The sequence below is a fragment of the Triticum aestivum genome, chromosome 3B (genome assembly GCF_018294505.1).
Source record: "Triticum aestivum cultivar Chinese Spring chromosome 3B, IWGSC CS RefSeq v2.1, whole genome shotgun sequence".
Classification (NCBI taxonomy): Eukaryota; Viridiplantae; Streptophyta; class Magnoliopsida; order Poales; family Poaceae; genus Triticum; species Triticum aestivum.
In genome coordinates this window covers 326,770,228-326,788,062 of record NC_057801.1, presented here as the reverse complement: position 1 = coordinate 326,788,062, position 17,835 = coordinate 326,770,228, and positions in this window count along the sequence as shown.

Below are 17,835 nucleotides of genomic sequence, written 5' to 3'. Positions count from 1 at the left end.
GGATGAGCTGGTTTACGTCGAGGTATTTGATCATTTTCCTCAGCACCATTGTCTTCATCATTATCTTCAGGTGCGTCAGCTCGACGTTCTTCGCGTACTGGAATGAATTCTTCAGCAAGTTCTTGAGTAGGAATGACATCCTCAGTTGCCTTGAACTTGATAGAATCCTCACGTGCTGGTTCATCTAACACAGAAGGTAGGTGCTCCCTTTGTGAGCCATTAGTTTCATCAAACCGCACATCTACAGTTTCAACAATCTTGTGAAGAGCGATGTTGAAGACTCTGTAGGTGTGCGAGTCCTTTCCGTAACCAAGCATAAAACCTTCATGTGCTTTCGGTGCAAATTTAGAATTGTGGTGAGGATCTCTAATCCAACATTTTGCGCCGAAGACTTTGAAATAACTCACATTGGGTTTTTTGTCAGTGAGGAGTTCATAGGCCGTCTTCTTGAAGAATTTGTGAAGATATACTCTGTTGATGATGTGGCACACAGTATCAATTGCATCAATCCAAAAACGATGAGGCGTTTTGTATTCATCAAGCATAGTGTGAGCCATCTCAACAAGAGTTCTGTTCTTGCGCTCCACGACGCCATTTTGCTGAGGAGTATAAGGAGCATATAACTCATGAGTAATACCAAGTTCATCAAGATAGTCATCAAGACCGGAATTCTTGAACTCAGTTCCATTGTCACTTCTGATGTGCTTGATCTTCACACCAAAGTTGGTTGAAGCCCTCGAGAAAAATCGTTTGAAGACTTCCTGCACTTCATGTTTGTAAGTAACAATGTGTACCCATGTATATCGAGAATAATCATCAACAATGACAAAACCATATAGAGATGCAGCATTAGAGAATGTTGAGTAATGATTTGGTCCGAAGAGGTCCATGTGAAGCAATTCGAATGGACGAGTAGTGGTCATGATAGTCTTTGCTGGATGCTTGGCCTTGGTCATTTTTCCAGCTTCACAGGCTCCGCATAAGTGATCCTTGAGGAATTTGACATTCTCAATGCCAATGACATGCTTCTTCTTTGCAAGTGTGTGCAAATTCCTCATGCCTACATGACCAAGTCGTCGATGCCATAGCCAGCCTTCTGAAGCTTTTGCAAGTAAGCACACGGCTGGTTGTGGTCCTGTAGAGAAATCAACAATATACAAATCTCCTCTCCTAAAGCCTTCGAAGAATTTGGAATTGTCAGCTTCCATAATCACAACACAGCGATACTTGCCAAAGACAACAACCATATCAAGATCACAAAGCATTGAGACTGGCATGAGGTTGTATCCTAAGGACTCAACAAGCTTGACTTTGTCCATGTGTTTATCCTTAGAGATCGCAACCTTACCAAGACCCAATACCTGACTTTTGCCTTTGTCAGCAAAGATGATATGCTTCAGATGTGACGGTGATAAGGGAGCATCCATCAAAAGATTCTTGTCACCAGTCATGTGATTTGTACATCCACTATCGAGGACCCATTCAGTAGTTTTGGGTTGATCATCCTGCAGATGAATTAGTGTAACTTACAATCTCATATGCTTCATCAATAAAGAATATGATATCAAGTTCATTAGATGAATTTCATCAAGCGGTAAACAGATATAGCAGTATGAGGACGTGTGAAATGAAAGTTCATTTCATCATGGTTAGCCTGCGTCCTTTCAGGCAGTTTTTGTTAGGTCCCCAGCAAATTCTTCAGACGTTAAGGCACGTCTGGAGACCTGACCCTGCAGAAGATATTAGTTCTTTTTCTTCACCACCCACATCTGAAGGGGTGGCAAAGAGTTCATCACTCTGCGAGCACCATACGAGAATGGTGGCATAGAAGCCAAACCATTTTGTTTCACATAAGAGGGGTTAGGGTAAGCATATGAATAAGCAGAGAAATTCTTCGAGGACTTATGAGCATAATGATTTGAAGAATAATGTGCATATTCATAGCCCTTAGCTCTACCCTGCGAAACAGAGTTGTTAGCACGATGATAATCATGTGAGGACTTTGATCCATTTGAGGAATTTGGTCCGTATGAGGACTTGGATCCATATGAAGAATTTGGTCCATATGAAGAGTTTGATCTGGAGTTCCTATTCTTCACAAGTGGTGTCATGAGGACATTCACCTGAAGACTTTCAACATAACTTTTGGGAACCCAGATTTTCTTCATAGGGGAACCATTCCTGCAATTAGTCCCAACATATCTAGCAAATACTTCACCATTCTGATTTTTGAACAGTTTATAGTTGGATTCAAATGACTCATCAGAAGAATGAGGAGATTCACATGTAAAGCCAGATAACAAGGATGGATCAACTGGAGGTCCCTTTGTAGCAACCCATGAGGTTTTGGGGTACTGCTCAGGCTTCCAATATGTTCCATCAGCATTGAGTTTCCTCTCAAAGGAAATACCCTCTTTGCTAGGGTTTCTGTTGAGGATCTGCTTTTTGAGCACATCACAAAGAATCTGATGCCCTTTGAGGCTTTTGTACATGCCTGTCGTGTACAGTTCTTTCAGCCCTGCATCGTCAGTGATACTAGCAATGTCCTCAGATGAGGAATTAGTGATAGCAGAGGCAGATGAAGAATTTATAACAGTTGAAGCATTTGAACATTCAGGTGAAGAATTATCAGATTCATGTTCAATGCACTTTAAGCATGGAGGAACAAATTCTTCCTGAGAAGTGCTGATTTGTTGAGCAAGTAATGAATCGCGCTCCTTCTGAAGATCTTCATAACTCACTCTTAGCTTCTCAAGATCTTGCTTTCTTTGAATAAATTCATAAGAAAGTTTCTCATGATCAGATAAGAGAGTGTTATGATGACTTTGAAGGTTATCAAACCTAGACTAAAGTCTCTGAAGATTTTCAGTCAGGGCTTTAGTGCGATCCATTTCTTCACCTAACATATCATCACTTTTGTCTAGCATGTTTTGAACCTTTTCAAAAACCCTTTGTTGTTTTACAGCAATCTTAGCAAGTTTAGAGTAGCTGGGCTTGAGATTCTCATCAGATTCATTTTCACTAGATTCAGAGGAGGTGTATTTGAGTACCTTTGCACCTTTTGCCATGAAGCAATAGGTGGGAGCGTAGTCATCATCATCTTCATCAGGCTTGTCGGTGGGGTCAGTTTCTTCAGTGTTGAAGATGGACTTGCTAACGAAAGCAGTAGCGAAGGCTAGACTCGCCACACCAGATTCAGATTCTTCAGACACCTCCTCTTCCTCATTTTCTTCAGATTCAGCTTCAGAGTCCATTTCCTTGCCAATGAATGCCCGAGCCTTCTTGGAGCTTCTCTTCCTGTGAGATGAAGACTTCGAGGATTTTGATGACGAAGATTTTGACGATTTCTTCTTTTTCTTTGCATCATCAGAACTGTAATCCTTGCATTTCTTCTTCTTCAATTCCTTTTCCCACTGAGGACAATCTTGAATATAATGACCAGGTTTCTTGCATTTGTGACACAGCCTTCTCTTATAGTCACTTGATGAGGAATCACTGCTTCTTGAGGATTTTCCAAAGCGACCACGTCTTGAGAACTTCTGGAATTTCTTCACGAGCAGTGCTAGCTCCTGGCTCAATTCTTCAGGATCACCAAGGCTACTACCAGAGTCCTCACGTTCAGACTCAGACACAACCTTGGCCTTCAGGGCACGTGGTTTGCCATAACTCGAACCATAGAGATCTCTCTTTTCAGCAAGCTGGAACTCGTGAGTATTTAGCCTTTCGAGGATATCGGCAGGATCAAGAGACTTGTAGTCAGCCCGTTCTTGTATCATCAGACCCAGAGTATCAAATGAGGAATCAAGCAATCTCAACAGTTTCTTCACCACCTCATGGTCAGTGATGTCAGTGGCACCGAGGGCTTGAAGCTCATTTGAGATGTTAGTGAGGCGATCAAAGGTTTGTCGGACATTTTCATTGTCGAGTCTTTTGAAGCGGTTGAAGAGATTCCGAAGAACATCAACTCGAGAGTCACGCTGAGTTGAGACTCCTTCATTCACTTTAGACAGCCTATCCCAGATAAGTTTGGCAGTTTCCAAAGCACTCACTCTTCCATACTGTCCTTTACTCAGATGGCCACATATGATATTCTTCGCTTGAGAATCGAGTTGCTTGAATCTCTTCACATCGGTAGCGTTCAGTGAGGGTGAAACAGAGGGAACACCATTTTCCACAACATACCAGAGATCGTTGTCAATTGCTTCGAGATGCATTTGCATCTTGTTTTTCCAGTAGGGGTAGTCCGTTCCATCAAAGGTAGGACACCCAGCCGAGACCTTGATCATACCTGCGGTCGACATAACTAAAACTCCAGGCGGTTAAACAAAAATCACACAGAACAAGGGAGTACCTTGCTCTGATACCAATTAAAAGTGCGTTATGTCGACTAGAGGGGGGGGGTGAATAGGCGATTTTTATGAATTCTTCACTGAGGAATTTGCCGGTGAGGAAATTCCTTAGCGAAGAACTATTAGCAGCGGAATAAGTACTCAGAAGTAAGCATAACAGAATACACGCATGGTCATCATGATGAAATGAAGACAAGCACAGAGTACAGAAAGCGTAATCACAGGATAACACAAGATGAAGACAAACAGACTGAAGAAATTGAACTGAGGAAATTGAGAAAGTCTTCAGTCAAAGTCTTCAAACACAGATATGAACAAACATCAACACAGTAATGAGGAAATGAAAGGGTTGAGGAAATAGAACCAGTTAGGTTAGTGAAGACAATGATTTGGTAGACCAGTTCCAACTGCTGTCTTAGTTGTACGTCTGGTTGGAGCGGCTGAGTATTTAAACTCGAGGACACGCAGTCCCGGACACCCAGTCACTGAGCCGCAACTCAGGACACCCAGTCCTCACCGTATTCTCCTTGAACTAAGACCATGCAGGTCTCGTCCAATCACTTGTGGTAAGTCTTCAGGTGACTTCCAAACCTTCACAGACTCGGTCACTTGGCAATCCACAATTCCTCTTGGATGCTCTAGACCTTGACGCCTAACCGTCTGGAAGAAGCAAAGTCTTCAAAGGTAACAAGCGTCGGATCCACGCGGGATCAATTTCTTCAGTGATGCTCAATCACTTTGGGGTTTGTAGGTGTCTGGGTTTGGGATTTTCCTCACTTGATGATTTTCGCTCAAAGTCCTCGGAGGATGGGTTGCTCTCAAATGACAAGTGTCAAGTTCTCTCGGAGCAGCCAACCAGCTAGTGGTTGTAGGGGGCGGCTATTTATAGCCTAGGGAGCAGCCCGACATGATAAGACATAAATGCCCTTCAATGATATGACGGTTAGGTGGATAAGATATTTTGGGACAGCTGGCGCGCAGCACAGCAACGGTCGGAAATTTGACTCTCAAATTCCTCAGGGCTATCATGTTCCTCACTGTGTAGGTAATTCGCACTGGCAAATTCCTAACTCCTCAGTCAGAACAAATTCATCAGCGACCAGAAGGACTTCGTCTCTGTCACTGAAGAAAGTGACTGAACTGTATGAGGTTTCCAAAGGCTTCACTCGAAGGGATTTGTAGGTGTAGGATTTTGAGTTGAGCATCACATGGAAATTTTTCCTTAGTATTTCCTCGACCCCCTTTAACAGTATGGTGTTTCCTATGACTCAAGAAAGAGAAAATGAAACTACGAAAACAAAAGTCTTCATGCTTCATGTTCCTCAAATGAATACCAAGTCTTCAAGGTCACACCAATTTCTTCACTTTCAAAATCTTCAGAAAGTCTTCAGAATATCAAAGTCTTCAGTTGAAGAACTTCATTTTTAGGGGTCGACTTTCTCTGTAAATATCAAACTCCTCATAGACTTATAGACCTGTGTATACTCACAAACGCATTAGTCCCTTAACCTATAAGTCTTCAATACACCAAAATCACTAAGGGGCACTAGATGCACTTACAGCGGTCCAATGAAGAACCACCCCTAGGGTGAGGTCTTGGCAGGCACAAAAATCTTGGCGTAGAACTCCTTCTCAAACACATCATTTTCCAGTTTGTGCAGGGTGTACATGGGTAGCAAGGGATAGTGGCATTATTGGAGGCACTCTCTTAGGAGTGATGGAAATCCTATCGTATAGAGTCTCAAGGGGGCGACGACCATCTACAAAAGTTGAATAGGATAGGTCAATATGGAAATTATCCCTTAGGTTTGGGAAATCTCAGAAAAGAGGTGAGGTATAGATGGTTTTGAAAATTTGTTTTATCCTAACTAAGGACCATGCTAACTAAGGCTTTCTATAGTCCGGATGGCTCTGATACCAGCTCTATGGGGACCCCGACTCATAAGTCGTGATCATCAAATGCACGTGTACAGTGATCCCAGAGATCAATGCTCAATGAACACACAGAAGCTAAATAACAAGAGTCTTACATCCATACATACTTTCTTACACAAATTATGTCCATTATGGTCAAGTCTTACATAGATAATGCCTTAAGGGTTGAACATCTAATAAAACTCAAGCAGCGGAAATCTTCGTTGATAAGTAGAACCCATGCCATCTGCCTTAACCCTACATGCATTCTAATTGGGAAACGTCCTAGTTCGCATGTTCGTCTCCAAAGGACTCTTCCTTGAACTCCTGTTCTTCCATGCCTGGCAAATCAAATAACTAGTAGCAAGCCAATGCGTACTTTGAATGTACTCGCAAGAAACCCATGTTTTGGTTCAAGGTACAACAATGCATGATATAGGTAAATTTTTGCAGAAAGCTAGTTTTGAGTGCTACGACATGTTCAACAACTTGTAAGACATGCATCATGGGAATTCAAGTAACCATGAGAACATGTTACAGATGTCAAGATATATAGAGTTGGAAACAACCCAACTTAATCATCATGTCAATTTTTTGACGTGACCCAGGTAGTTCTTACCACTTATCCAAACACACTCACCAGGTTTTGTAACATGTGGACATAGCCCAAGAGCGGTTACCCAACTGTCCTTGACTATAGAAATGGCTATTCGAATAGTTTGACACTCTTGCAGAGGTTGCGCACTTTGCCCACAAGATCCGGGAAGCTTTCATGTCATTCACGATCTCGCAGTACCTCACATACTCGGGGGAAGCACCCGATCACTACTTTTCCTAGCCATTACTAACAAGGAGTCCACTCGATTGGTAGTAGCCCCCGTGCCCAACATTGTCACATAATAAATTCTTTTTTTGGATCCACGCTCCCATATTCATCACATATCACAAGCACGAGGCACCAACGGTGTGTCTGGTGCCCTGTAAAAATAGCCATGGACACCCTTCCTGGCACGACCCCGTCCCGAGAGTGACCATGCCACTCTCATCACTAGTAATGCGACATCCATGTTAGCATGAACTAGGTAATAAATAATGCCCTTTCCCATATAAGGTTAGAGTGTTTGCGCATGTACGGTTGGAGTAATGGTCGCAACTTAAACCAATCCTTTTTTGAAAACAACACACTCACTTGCCTCGATACACCACTTCGTCATCAAGTGGTGACTTAGCTCAACATCTCCCTCGAGCATTAGTAGCACCCGATGGGGTATCCGGAAAGTCTTTTGAAGATACTTTTGTCTCCATCACCATGCATATACCCGTCGCATTTGCGTAGCCACTACTCTAGCATCCTATCTACTCCCACCGGTATAACCTTCATAGGATGGTAGGGTCATGCACAATGCAAGTATCAACAAGAAAGTAACGAAGGCAACCCACCAAAGTGGTTACCATCTCGTCATGATTCCGATGCAATATTAATAAAGTGTTACATGACATGCATAGAAAGGGTTTCATAGACATGGTCAAGGGGTTGCTTACCTGGCTCAACAAAGTCTTCAAATCTTCTAGTCCTTCTCCAAATACTCCGTCTACTTCGTCAAGTAACATTGGAAACAATCACAATAAGCATCACAACAAGGAAAGAATAAAAGTGCTCTAAAAATATGAATTTGACTTTTCTAGGATATCTTTGGTTATATGAAAAATAACCAGAGTGATTTCATTGGGATTGGATCAGTGGATATTTCTGAACATTTCAATGTGATGGAATCAATGGATTTAATGGATCTGCAAGTTGTCCATAGTATGCCTTTTTAAGAAAATGAGTAAAAGTACCCATTAAATCAGGCATGATTTTAGAAACATTTAGAAATTGGTTTCAGTGGATTTGGAGTCCGAATGAATATCCTATGGATTTTTGAAGTGAACTTATGTGGATAAATGACCTAATTAATGTATCCAGTGAACACCAAGCACAGCAAATATGTTCACTATGTCTCATTTAATAGATCTAGATTTATGGAGTCTATAGAAATTTGAATCATCAAATTTGGACATGAAATGAATTAACAATCGATTTTAGAAGTTCACTGGAAAAGAAAAAGAAGAAGATTTGGGTTATACCTAAAGTGTGCACAGGGTGCAGTTTAGCACCACAGCGCACTGGGCCGGCCAAGCGGCTCGGCCACGCCGACGACAAGGGCAGCGTCGAAGGCGTCTTCCCGCGAGTACGCCTTCGTGCGGGGGAAGCGGGTACGCCTGATGCCATTTCCACTTAAACAAGCGGGGCCTGCCTGCTGGGTCACTGACACGCGGGACCCAACTGTCAGGCCGTCGCCTACCTCCTGCTCGAATAGAGCAGAGGAACGGGAGGCGAGGCCGAGCGGGCGCCGGCGTTTCCCCCCGGTGGTCGCGGCTACCTCCGGTGACGCCCAGCACACCGGCGGGTTGAGGGGGTCACGCCACATCCGGAGAGGTGCGCCACGACCTCGGGGCGGTCGGCTGGGAGGGCAACATCAGCCGTGGTGGAGGTCGGCAATGGTGAAGATGAGCACGGTGATGCGGCTAGGGATGGGACGAAATGGAGCCTGGGGTGGATCAGCGGTGGTGAGGAGAGGGTGCTGGAATGGCTAGGGGAAAGACAAAGGTGTTAAGGCGCTGAAATTTTTGCGGTGGTCGGCGGCTTGGATCCGGTCATAGAGGTGCAAGGAGGGCACCGGGAGAGGAGTGAGTCGGTCGGGGTGATGCAAAAAAGGGAGAGAGAGCGAACAGAGGCCAGAGAGGGCTCGGGGGTGGCCTTTTATGGCAGGGCAATGGTGCACCGTGGACGGGGCGCACGGGCAGCCACGGCCATGGCTCTGGTAGCCAAGGGAGCGAGCGAGGAGGGCTCTGCGGTGCTTGTGGGGATGGTGCATGGTGTTGGGGAGGTAGAGGAGGAGCGGAGCAAGCTCAGGGCGGGACCTGTGCTCGAGCAAAGAGTGGCGGAGCTGGGCGGCGGTCTGTCTATGCGTGGGACGGGCAGGGAAGAGAGAGGAAGGAGGGGGCCGGCATCATGCCATGTTGCGGACGCCGGGGTGGTCCTGCTGGCGCGTGGGGGAGAGCCGAGGTAGTCGGAGGCGTTGGGCAGAGAGCGGCTACAGTGCATAAGTGCACTGTAGCATGCTCTAGAGCACGCGTATGGCACGCCAGGCCATTGTTTATGTGCCCTGGTCATGGCCACTTGTGTCCATAAGTCTAGAAGGAAGTAAACAATGTTGGGAAGGGCATTTGATGCCCTGGAGTGGCCCGGGTGAGACAAGGGTTGTGAGAGAGAGAGAGAGAGGTTGAGCTTGTCCGGAGAGCAAAATGGGTTTTTTAACCCCTCAATCATTGAGCTATGGTGGAGTGGGAGGTACTGGAGATAGGTGAGGGTTAGGAGAAGCCCTGGTAAAAAGTTGAGCTCATGGAGAATAGTTGAAGAGGTCAAAACAATAACTTTTGGAATTGGCCAAAAGGTGTTTTATGTTGATTTGGGCAAGAAAATGGACTCTCCCTAATTTATAATTAACAGGATCAAATAGCCCATGAAATTAAGGTTGATAACCAATTTTGAGTCCATTTGAAGAAAGTTGACAATGTAAGTTTGGTAAACCATAGAAATCAACAGAAATTGATTTTCCAAGATTTTGTCATGCAAATATTTTCTCCGTGATGCACCACTTGGTGTAGTGTCATCATTTGAGGATTTGAGCATGGGCACAAATTTTGGGGTGAAAAGGGGAAAGTTGGTAATGTAGAGTTGTTCAAATTTAGATCTGGACAAAGAGGGTTTTGGGGTACTTTGACCAAGTTATACCGTCCTACAACTTGTGAAATTTGGTCTAGATGAATAGTTAGACCATTTTAGAATGTGCCCCAAGTTTGAGGGCATTTGGACATGTTTGGCAATGCAAAACTGTTCAAACTTCAAAATGGACATAAGTAGTTTTGAGGGGATTTGATGATGTTATCTTGTTCTCCAAGACATGAGACTTGGCCAGATCACCTGATAGGGCATTTGTGACATGCTTGAATTTTCTTGGAATTTATAGACAGAATTTCCTTTGTAAATATTTCAAAAGCTTGAAATATCTAGAAAGGATTTTTGAGGGATTTGACCAATATTTTGAACATGACCATGTGTTGAAACTCATATATATGGACAATATATGTCCACTAAACTTACCTGAATTTTATTAAATATTTTTGAAATAGTAAAATAATTTTAACCTATGAAAGACCATTTCTGGCCTAAAGAAAAAGCCTTTAAATAAAATGGGAAAATAACTTTTAAAATTATTTTTTTGTGGTTTTGGGGAGTCCTATATCTAATAGGATTCAAATATAAATTTTGAAAGATTTTTCACACCTTTAATTAAGTACTTGTAGTTCAAGTCTCAATTCAGGGGGTTTTGAAAAAGCTATTTTAGAAAGTACTTTTTGGCCAAAATATTTTTGTAATAAAATACTATTCTGTCCTATACACATGGCATGATCATTGGGCAAAGTTTTGGATCAACGAGAATGAGTATAAGAGTTGGAGGATTTATTTGACTTTTAGAGCACTTGCAACCAACACACAAAAATCAAATCAAGGAAGGACCAAGACTCTCTAAAGTTTTTGTCAAACCATATTTTATCATGATTTATTAGCTTAAGTGTAGTGGCATGAAAATCATGGTGAGACATAGGGTGCGCCCCCAGGCTTGTGGCCACCTAGTGGGTCCCCTCTGGTATTTTCTTCACCCAATATTTTTTATATATTCCAAAAAAATCTTCGTAAATTTTCAGGACTTTTGGAGTTGTGCAGAATAGGTCTCTCATATTTTCTCCTTTCTGGTCCAGAATTCCAGCGGCCAGCATTCTCCCTCTTCATGTAAATCCTGTAAAATAAGAGAGAAAATGCATAAGTATTGTACCATAATGTGTAATAACAACCCATAATGCAATAAATATCAATATAAAAGCATGATGCAAAATGGACGTATCAACTCCCCCAAGCTTAGACATCACTTGTGCTCAAGCGAAAGCCTAAATCGAATAATATGCCCACATGGTTAGAGATAGAGGTATGGATAAAATAAAATATGGACATGAGGGCATCATGATCATCTTTAGAACAACAACATATATTTTCATATAATCTCTTATGCTAGAGTAGCAAATCGTTCACAAGGTAGAGTATGAATCATAAACTTTATTGAAAAACTAATAAACTATGATCTTAGTCATTGTAACAATTGAAATTTATCATAATATCCGAAAGAGTCAATGTAAGAGCTTTTGTATATCAAGTCCATATACTCAACCATCTTTTAGTCTTTCACAATTGCTAACACTCATCCGATACTCATGAGTTCAAAGCCTCAATCAAACAGAGAGAAAGATAGGGGCTTATAGTTTCGCCTCCCAACTTTTTACCTCAAGGGTTATGTCAACAATAATACTTTATGATAACCTACATTCGAGTGGATATATATGTGTGGATCTTTCCCCAATAGATAGTTCTTGCCAAAAGAAAAAGTGTAAAAAGGAAAGGTGAGGATCACCATGACTCTTGTATGAGGGTAGAAGGTAAAACTAAAAGATAGGCCCTTCGTAGAGGGAAGCAGAAGTTGTCATGCGCTTTTATGGTTGGATGGACAAAATGTTAACGCAAAAGAATGTCACTTTATATTGCTGCTTGTGATAGAGAACTTTATTATGCAGCCTGTCGCTTTTATTTTTTCCATATCACAAATTCGTATAAAGCTTATTTTCTTCACACCAAAAGATCATACATATTTAGAGAGCAATTTTTATTTCTTGCACTGATGACAACTTACTTGAAGGATCTTACTAAATCCATAGGTAGGTATGGTGGACTCTCATGGCAGAACTGGTTTAAGGGATGTTTGGATGCACAAGTAGTATCTCTACTTGGTGCAAAAGATTTGGCTATCATAGGATGAGAAACAAGCACAACATGTTGGAGGATCCATGACAATATAACTTCTATTCGTATATAAGAAAACATAACGCATTATGTTGTCTTTCTTGTCCAACATCAACTTTTTAGCTTGTAATATTTGAATGAGTGCTCACAATCAGAAAAGGTGTCCAAGATAGTAATTTATGTGCGAAACCTCTCTTTATTTATTACTTCCTATTAATTGCAATAATGACCAAAACTATGTTTGTCAACTTTCAACAAATTTTATTCATCAAACTCTTTATATGTGAAGTCATCACTCTCCATAAGATCATTATATAATGTTTTTTACTTCTTTTATTCTTTTTATTTTTCTCAAGATCATAGCAAGAAAGCAAAGCCCTCAACCTAAAACTACTATTTATTATAAAACTAATAGACTTGATTACATAGATAGATCACAAAGCAAAACTCAAAGACTAGATCATACTAAAAACTTTTATTCTACCAGATCAAGATATAGCCAAAAGGATCGAACCAAGAAAAACGATAAAGGTAAAGATGTGATGGTGCTACGATACCTGGACACCTCCCCCAGTCTTGGCACAAGCCAAGGGGAGTGTCCATACCCATATACTCAATTCCTTCTTCAGAGGTGGTGATGATGGTGTAGATGATGATGCAAGAAGCTTTTCCTCCGTCTTCTAAGGCATAGGTTCACCATCGTAAAAGGATGATTGAGTGTCCGGGATCCTCAAATCTGCGGGAAAACTCATCCTATTAAATCTGTATTCATACTCATAGTTTTGGTTTTGTAGGTCATAGGTCTGGGCTTGGAGATGCTCGATTTTCTCGTGAAGCTTGAAGATGGCCCCTCCGATGTTCTTGGCGTCCAACTTGTGGTCATAGGTAAATTCCGTGATCATAAAGTAATTGGTGTTGAGCCTGTGTTCCACCATTCCTTGGCACTTGAAGACTTGCTGCTCCATTGCTTCGAGCCTTGTCTCCCCGCTTCCGGTCTCCCTTGGCCCTTGGACATCGTGGATGTTTAGCACCCCGTCATGCATCTCAATGGTTTGAGGGTGTTGCAGCACCTCCACAAGGTAGGTATTGATGACCTTCTCAAGAACTTGTCCTTCGGAACACTTGGGGATGTCTTAGTGATCTAGATCTGTCAGAAAAACATCTCGAAACAAGAACAGAGGATTTTGCCATGGTACGATGGTCAAAACCTTCAAGAGATTATATATTGAATTTTTACCTACCAAAAGAAGTATTCTGCGGGAAAACGGAGTCGGAAGGGCATACGAGGTGCCTACAAGCCTGGGAAGCGTACCAAGAGGGGTACGGCGCGCCCCCAGGGCTGTCGCCTCCTGGTGCACTTTTCGAACTACTTTTTAGTTTTCTAATTTTTAAATATTCCAAAACGGAGTAAAACTGCCATTGGAAAAGTTTTGGAGTCGGTTTGCTTACCGTATCACATACCTATTCCTTTTCGAGATCTGGAATGTTATGGTAGGTCTCCCTTATGTACTCCTCCGGTGTTATGGTATTAATAATATTAGTTTCAATATTTATGGGAGTACCTGAGATATAATGTTTGATTCTTTGCCTGTTTACCACCTTCGGGTTATTGCCTTCGGCGTTGTTGATCTTGATGGTACCAAAACGATAAACTTCCTCGATAATGTAAGTCCCTTCCCATTTAGAGTGAAATTTTCATGCAAATGTTTGTGCAACAAACCTTCACGTATGTTGCCCGAACTGTACACATGCTTTGTGGCAGAGATGCAAACTTCATCAAGTATTCAAGACAAGAACCAATCCAGAGAGAGAGAGAGCTCTTTGAGAAATCGAAGGGCGAATCAAGAAGACCAAGACAAGCCAATAGAACAAGATATCACTAAGGAAAAACCTTCCTTGTTGGGTAGGCGAGCCTGGTCAGCTCAACGCCACCCCGAAGACAAGTCCCAAGACTTTCTTGGCAAGGATGGCTGGGGCTTGTGGCCTATATCCCCACCAAGACTCCGCCACTCCACCACATCACAACACCAGTCATCCATTGGTGCGGTGTTGAGCCCTCAGATAGCTAAGTAGCTATCATTTGGCACGTGAAAACCATTTAGGAGGAAGATCACCTCTATATGACTATCAGGACACCGATCCCAAGTCACACCGATCTAGCATGTAACACAACATATCACTTCACGGTCTCACGCACGGTATTCCCACGTGTGCCACCTTACCTGGCCTAGGACCGTTTGCGCCTTTTGGCTCACGTATATGATAGTGCCGCTAGAATCCATATGACAAAGAAGCTAGGCTGACATGACTAGTCGTGGACCCAAAGTGGCGCTAACTTACAGGGACAGGCATAGATGACCCAACAATGAACGTGTCGATCAACAACATATGAACCCAAGTCGTAGCAAGCTACATGGACTTAAAGGAACAACGTCTGACATTTCCCCGAAGGGACAGACACAAGAACGAAGAAGGACACATGCCGGCCAGCCTAAGTGTTTTGGAGCAGTAGCAAGCAACCATGGCTCAGTGGAAGCACTAGGAGACATTTCCCGGTAAGAGAGGCAACCAAGGATGAACAACTAGGTTAAGTCTTCCAGAGTAGTAGCAAGCTACCATGGCTCAGTGGAAGCACTAGGAGACATTTCCTGGTAAGAGAGGCAACCAAGGATGAACAACTAGGTTGTCATATCCCACACATACCAAGCATTTCAAATCGTACACACAATATGCTCGATATGTGCAAATATAACATGGCATCACAACATAACTCTATGACTCGAAGTATTTATTCAATAGGCTTCGATGAGCGAGATATTACAAACATGGGTCTCATGACCCAACATTCAGAGCATACAAGTCAAAGCACATGCGGAAGCTTAACATGTTTGAGTACAGACATCTACAAATGAAAATGGCTGAGAAGGCTGACTATCTACCAGATCATGCCAAGGGCACAAGATCGTAGCTGAGCTAACAAGCTAAATGTCGAAGTCCACGCGGAACTACTAGCAAGACTGTAGTCTCTCTGCAAAAACATAAATTAAGCAAACATGAGTAGAAATGTACCCAGCAAGACTTACATCAGAACTAACTACATATGCATCAGTATCAACAAACGGATGGTGGGATAACTACAGCAAGCCAGCTTTGACTCGGTGGCTATCCTGAACTACGACATCAAGCAACTCTTTTGAGGTGGCGCACACGAGTCCACACATTCACGCTCCCGTAACCTTACGAGAACGCCATCCATAGCACTCACGCTTATCTTGCATATTTTAGAGTATCCACTTTCATTTGTCTATGAACTGTATAGGCAACCCAGCGGTCCTTTACCGCGGACGCGACTATTCGATTAGATGATGTTAACCCTGCAGGGGTGTACTTCTTCACACACGCTCTCGCCACTTATCGCCATGTACACGTCATGTATCTCGACAACCTTCATGCGGAAGCCTGGCAAGGGTGTCGGCCACGACCTGACTAACCACACAAGTCTCTAGACCAGGTTTATCGCCTATTCAGGTTCCATCCGCAGGGAGTCCGGCCGTGGTTTCCACATACGGCCCCGAACAATGTGTACAGGGTTCCACGACACCAAACGGGTGCCCGGCATACCCGGCCACGTGCCTACCGCATCACAGCCCACCCCTCGGGTCAGCGCTGCGCATGGCCTCCAGCATACTACAAACACCATAAACTACTTGCAACTCCTGGACAGAGGATAAGGGCGGCTAATAAGTCGAGAGGGTCAATTAAGGATCCCAATGAGTGGTATTAGTTGTTCATGGATCACAAACACATAATTCAGTTCGTGAGGACGGCTTCAATGAGACAACCCACCATGTACTCCGACATGGCCTCTCACCGCTACCTTTACCAAATCGTGTTCACACACTTACCTCACACACAGTAGGACATGTTCATCACCATTAAAATTCATCCCCGATGAATCAGACCTGACACAACTGTAAGTAGTAGCAGGCATGACAAACAAGCATGAATGAGTAGGCACATTAGGGCTCAAACAACTCCTACTCATGCTAGTGGGTTTCATCTGTTTACTAGGGCAATGATAGGTCATGCAGAGGAAAGGGGTTCAACTACCGCAGCATGTAACATATGTATCGTTGTTGTCCTAATGCAGTAAAAGAGAGCAGAAGCGAGAGAGTGGGATTGTACCGGAATGAAAATGGGGTTTTTGCTTCCCTGGCACTTCTGAAGATAGTATAGCTCTTCATCGGTGTCATCGAACTCATCGTCGAAACCACGTTCGAGAGGGGACGGATACCGGCAAAAGAGAAGGAAACAGAATCAATGCAATGCACAATATGATGCATGATCATGACATGGCAAAATGAGTGTGTTGGCCTAATGCAACTACAACTAGATGGGTTTGGGTCATTTTGAACCAAAGGTTCAACCCGAAACTCCAATTATGAATTTAAATAGTGCCTTATCATGTTTTGCACTAAATAGCAAGTTTAAGTTATTGAAACATGCATGAAACTAGTACAAATGGATAGATTGGATTTTTCTGATCACTTTTCATATATAATTCTTTGCATTTGGAGCTACAGATTAATTTCTATGTTTTTTAGAAGTTTAAAGCATTTTCTGAAATTTATAAATCATTTCTAATTTATTTTAATTGCACACAATGTTTACTATGTCCGCATTTGGTCATGCTGACCTCAGCAGGTCAATAAGCACCGTCTAGGTCAATCCAAACCAGTGGGGTCCACAGGTCAGTGACACAGAGTCAGCTACAGAGGCTGACACGTGGGACCCGGTCAATGCTGACCTAGCCAAGTCAAAGGTGATAGGTGCCCCCCTCGAGATTAGTGCTAATCTAATAGAGAAGTTAACTAACTAATTAGGCATTGGGGCCCACATGTTGGTGAGAGTAGGGGTTAATTAGCACTAACTATTGGGTTTAGTTGGCGACTAATCGCCGGCGCTATGCATAGCACGGCGACGATGACCGGTCGGATGTTTCCAGCCACGGCTGGTCGTGCAGGTGGGTTCTACGGCGAGCTGGAGCTCGTGGGCATCTAGTGGTGGCAGGGGGAGGATGCCAGCTAGCCGGAGTTGAGCACAGTGTCGACTTCGGCGGCGGCCGGAGCTCGGTCGTTGATGAAACCGATGACTTAGCATGCGGGGAAACAAGCGGTTAGTACCTACGTGTTCTACACGCGCTCACGAGGCCAACGGGCATAAGAGCGGGACTAAATGGTAACCAGAGCCTCGTCGGCGACGAGCTCGGTGGCGGCGCGTTCGGGCCCAGATGACGCGGTGGCTGCGATGTGCAAACGAGGCAAAGGAGAGGGGGGGTTTCGGGGTAGGATCTCACGGTGAGCATGTTGGGCGGGTCGACGAGCGCAAGAAAGGGGGTGGCTATGGCCGCGGGAGCACTGGTCGGCGGCGACGGCTACGCTCGGGTGAGCTTAGTGGAGAGAGCCAGGGGAGGGGAGAGAGAGAAGCGAGTGAGGGAGAAGGAACAGGGGCTTCGGGGCATCTCTGTGGCGTCGCTAGGAGGGGCCGGGGAAGCAGGAGGTGGCCAGGGCAGCGTCGGCACTCGCCACACACCTGCTTGTCCTCTGGGTAGAGGAG